General features: G+C 43.4%; 1 protein-coding gene across 1 annotated transcript in view; it reads right to left on the bottom strand.

Annotated features, from left to right (window-relative positions):
• ZNF536 (zinc finger protein 536) overlaps positions 1-2,775 on the bottom strand; it is a 155,731-nt gene extending 152,956 nt beyond the window's left edge. The window contains exon 1 of the mRNA XM_007470931.1: positions 2,644-2,775. The gene's annotated coding sequence lies outside the window, so the exon portion shown is untranslated. The remainder of the gene's footprint in view (positions 1-2,643) is intronic.
• Positions 2,776-4,974: the final 2,199 nt, after the last annotated feature.

Genomic DNA, 4,974 nt, shown 5'->3' with positions numbered 1-4,974 from the left:
GCCGCTGCCCCACCGGGCGCGCCGCCAGCGAACGCGGGCGGCGGGCTGCCCTGTGGCCGGCTCCCGTCCCCGACTAGTGATTTCACCAGGAAACAGCGCGGGCCCAGACAGCGGCGGCGGCGGCGTCCTGCGTTCCTTTGTCACTCCCACCGTCTTTGGAAATTGTTAAGAACGCTGTTTGGTCGGATTTCCCCTCACCTTCCTCCCGCCCAGAGCCGCGCGAGCGCGGCCCGATCTCCGGGACGCTTCGCTCCTTCTGGAGCCAACAACAACGCTCCGCGATGAGCCCTCTGCCGTGGGCAGCCTGCGTCTGAACGGGCGCCCTTCCGGCTCGCGGGCGCCGGGCCACAGCCCAACCGGGGACCAGCCCCGCTCCTCCCGGCCGCCTGCCCGCCGCACCGCCGGGTGGCCGCTCCCCCTTTCTCCCTCCCGAGTCAAACTCTCCCGCACTGGAAGAGAGAGTACAGAAGCAGCCTAAGGAGTTGCTGGAGGGGGGGTGGGGGTGGGAAGGAAACGTTCAGTTTGTTGTGCTTTCCTCGGGTTTGTTTTCTTGCCAAAAAAATTACCCCCTTTGTCTTTGCGCAAAAGAGGCAACGCGGGCACCTTTTCCTGGGCTCCCAGACGGTGCCAATGCGCCTTCGTTAAGGGCAGCTCCTGTTCCCTTTCTAGCCTCATCAGATATATTTTTAACATAAAAAACACTATACTTAATTGGTTATGGATCTCTGTTCTCTTAGCACTACTGGATATCACAGAAAAACACATTAGTACAGAGCAATTAGTGCGATGGCAGTAAACAACTAAGGCACTATTAAGCTGTGGGTGATTAAATAGTATTACTTTTTATTTTTTTACGGTGCTAGACTAAAAGATGGAGGAGATTTAAAATATATATGTCCGTTAATATTAATATAAAATATAAATAACAGGTGTCTTCCACTTCTTAAGGTACAATATATACTCAGCACTTCACTCTATAGAGAGAATCTTTTTTTTTAATGAAAAGATCTCTTTCTTTATACACTCGAGGGCAATATTTCTTATCTTCATGCACCCGGATATTTAAGCAGAAATATTTTTTAATTGGACTTATGGAGTCAGGCAAAATAATACCAATACCTATATCACCATAAAAAAAAAAAAGCTTCCTCCCAATTGAAATATACACCATCATTTCTATCTTTTCAAAGACCGCACCAAGCATTCTGTGATAAATCGACCGCAGGCTGGGGCAAATGGGCAGGCAGTGGGTAGGCTGGGCCAGCCCGACTGCACCTTGCTCCAGGCCCATCCTTGCCCAGCGGCCATGGCAGCCCAGGCCGCTCTCCCTCCGTGTATGTAGATCATCCTCGAGGTTCTGGCACATCTTTTCCTCGGCATCTGATTAAGTTAACAATGTGCTGCTATTTGCATGCAGATTTGCCGGGGCTTTCTCTCCAGCTGCTCCCGGAGACTTGGTCTTTCTCTGCGTTGTGATAGCACAGCAGTCCCTAAATGCAATCTTTGTCAGACCCAGGTGTGCTCTCATTGAGGACGCCTTCGTTCCAAGCAATTTTTCTTTCTGTAGCATTTATAAGGCTCTATTATAGTATAGCCACATCTGGAGGAAAATTCTCCTATTAATTATATACTTTTACCACTAGGAAGACAAATTCTAAAAGATACCAACATTTTTGTTGTTGTTGTTCTTATCTCTTTGACAGCCTGCGTTTTATTTTATTTTGTTTTCTTTTTTCCAGGCATTTCAATATTTAAAGAGCCATTAACCAAGGGGGGATGGGGTGAGTTTCCAGGAAAAGAGAAACAACAGACCTAAAATCTTAGTGTCAGTCCTGCCCTACCTCAGCCAGGCAAGTCTGAGCAAAGACACCAACAGAGGCCTCTCCGAAGGCTGTGGAGTTGGACATGGGACTCAGGATAGGGGCCAGGCAAGTGTAAAAGAGTTCTGTTCTGCTGGAATTAAAAAAAAGAAAAAAAGCAAGTGCTATTAACCTTTAACCTCATCCGCTCCCAGGTGGACACTCGCTCACATCACCTAAACGCCAGACCATTTGATTCCTCCACAGTCCGAAAGCAGAACCAAATTGGATCAGCATGGTGACCCAGATGCTGTGTTTTCTCTGTGGGGTGGAGGTAATTTTTCAATCAGCTTTGAGGTAGATTAAAAGAAAAATCTTGAGCTAAGTATTCATTCTCACTTTTCAGAAAGAGACAACAAGAAGCTTTGCCCACAGAGTCTGAAATTTCCTTTAGAGCTGATGGGGTTTTTTTGGTTGGTTTGGTTTGGTTTGGTTTGGTTTTGCTGTTGGTTATCTGGGTTCTTTTTTTTTCTTTTCAAAAATCTCCTTTGGTATAGTCAGATCAGATGGTGATGGGGGATGGATAAAATTAATCTGAAATGTAGGAAAAGTTTTAACAACTGGGTAGTCCCTATTTGAATTTATAATACATTTAAAGGGCTAGAAAATGTAATTTTTGATTCAAAAAATATTTTGCAAAGGGATACGTACTTCATGAACAAGAGTATGTATGAGCGTGTGTGTGTGTGTGTGTGTGTGTGTGTGTGTGTGTGTGTGTGTGTGTGTGTAAGTGTCCTGTGCTGGGGATGCTGCACATACACTCATACAAAGAAAGCTGAATTACTTTGAAACCAGGGAAAATTGAAATGGAACCATTTTCGCTTTTCAAGCCAAATGCTATCAGGTAAAAATCCAAGCAGGTTTTGGCAACTTAGTCAAGCTCCTGTGACAACATCGCTGAAACCCAGTCTTCTCCTGCCTCCAAAACTGGTATCAGAAAGAACCCAGGGCCATGTTCCGGCAGTACCAGGGGCGGCTCCCAGACAGCCACACGTGAGCAGAAGATCACGCAAGAGGGGTCTTTCTGAGTCCTGCCTCTGAAGTCCCCAGTTACTGCTTCCAGCCACTGGCTGCCTCCGCTCACTGGTACTAACCCCTTTGCCTCAAAACGACCAATCATTTTCACTCTCTGCAGCCATCCACTGTCTGCGTGCAGAGAGGTCAGAAAGCCCCTGCAATAAGAGTCCATCTTTGGGCCATGCTTCAGCCTCAGTTTCTTCAGCTCTGAAATGGGAAGAACAAACCCCACCCCAAGTGGGTATAACATGCATGAAGGACTGTGAATCAGGTTCGAAATATAGATGATAAATAAGGGTAAAGTTTACTGAATTCTTTTTCCTTATGAATTAGCTGCCTCCCCCTCCCCCTCCCCGCAGGGAAACAAGCAGCGGATTCTGGGTCCCTGATACTTAAAAATCTATGCATTAAAAAAATATATATTTTTAGACAAATAATGCAAAAAGAAAGAACTGATTTTTAAATTTGACCCTTCTAGGGCCACTTGCCTTTTAAATCCTCCTGCTTGCTGGCATCCCAGCCCCCTCAGATACCCTCCTGCAAAAATAGAGCAGGGAGGCAGATGCAGTGATACTGGATTACATCACTGGACAGCATGTGGCATTGAAGGGAGAAAAAAAAATAAGAAAAGACAAATGACATTTTGCTTCTATAGTGTGCTATTTTAGTGGTGATGGCTTGACTTTTGGCCCAAACGCATATGCCAATGGCAAGGCTAACTCCAGGGACTCACAAAAAAGAATGTGTGTTCACAGCTGTACTGTACACCAATACAGATTACATGTTTTCAGTGTTGCGGCCACAACAGAATGCTAATTAACATACTGGAGTGATGAGAACGGCTGCAAGGGCCTTATTGTTCCATTATTTCATGAAGCCCAGCTGCCTTTGTTTATGTCACTTATCCTCTCGTGCCACAGGTTTTTACTCCAAAAATACTATCCCAATACAACGTTAATATTTAAAAAACAAAGAGGTGGCAGATTGTCATTTTTGTGTCAGTCTCAAACTGCAGAACTGTTAAGCTGTTCTGGTTCGGTATTTAGAAATAATTTAACAGCCATATTCAGACACTGCCTGCATTCTAACATAATGGCTGAATACTTGAACCAAGCAAATGCATAACTATCCTGACATCACTTATGAGATTTAGATTGGTCAGTTAATGGAAGTCTTTACCAGAATCAATACCATAACAGCTTCTTGAAATGAACGTGATTTTTTACACGGAGTGCTGCAAACAATAACTACAGAAATATACTACCTTTGTACCCGGCACAAAGAAGCTAAGATGCAAAATTAAGAAGAAATTACATTTTTGCAAACTAATATTATAGTCGATTATTAAAAACACTTTCAAAAATATGTACTTATCATTAAATAACTGGAGAGCATTAATATCACCTGCGCCTGATTAATCTTTTTTTACACTTTTTAATAGCTGTTTCACCTACTGGCTACATTATCAGGTTGCTATTAAGTATTGATATTGATGATTGATGTAATAATGACTAAATAAAAAGCCATATTTAGAGCTTGTTTTTTGGTAAATATTTTTTTCATAATCCTCATTCGAAAGAATACTGTCTGCTCGCTAAATTAGTTTTTTTTTTCTTTTGCCTGGATTGTGCACAAAAGTGACATTCTATAAAATACAGGTTTCCTCAAATGGTGTTCCACTGGCAATCTATACATACTACAGTAATTTGCAATCGCGGTCAGGGAAAGCTGTTGTTGGCTCAAGCCCAAAATGTTTATGTTGCATTGCTTCCCCAAAGAACAAAAACACCCTGGAGTTTTATTTCAGATTTCCCTAAATGCACCTTTATTGACACCAGGTACAATAGTTGGGGAAATACGTAATGCCCCAGCACAGACGCCATCAACCAGGGTCATAAATTAAGTTAGCAAAGGTCTCCCCTAAAAAGTATAGCACTCCACTAATCAAAGCCACACTGTCGCTCAAGAACATGAAATCTTCCCCACAGCCAATTGAGTGAACAAGCCAGAGTTGCTTTTTAATGAGTTTAACTGGTAATCTCAGATAAATGGAGAACTGCTTGAAGTGTCTATCATCTATAAGGCAGTAATGAGAGGA

The sequence above is a fragment of the Lipotes vexillifer genome, unplaced genomic scaffold (genome assembly GCF_000442215.2).
Source record: "Lipotes vexillifer unplaced genomic scaffold, Lipotes_vexillifer_v1.1 scaffold182, whole genome shotgun sequence".
Lineage (NCBI taxonomy): Eukaryota > Metazoa > Chordata > Mammalia > Artiodactyla > Lipotidae > Lipotes > Lipotes vexillifer.
This window is presented reverse-complemented; position numbering and strand designations above follow the sequence as displayed.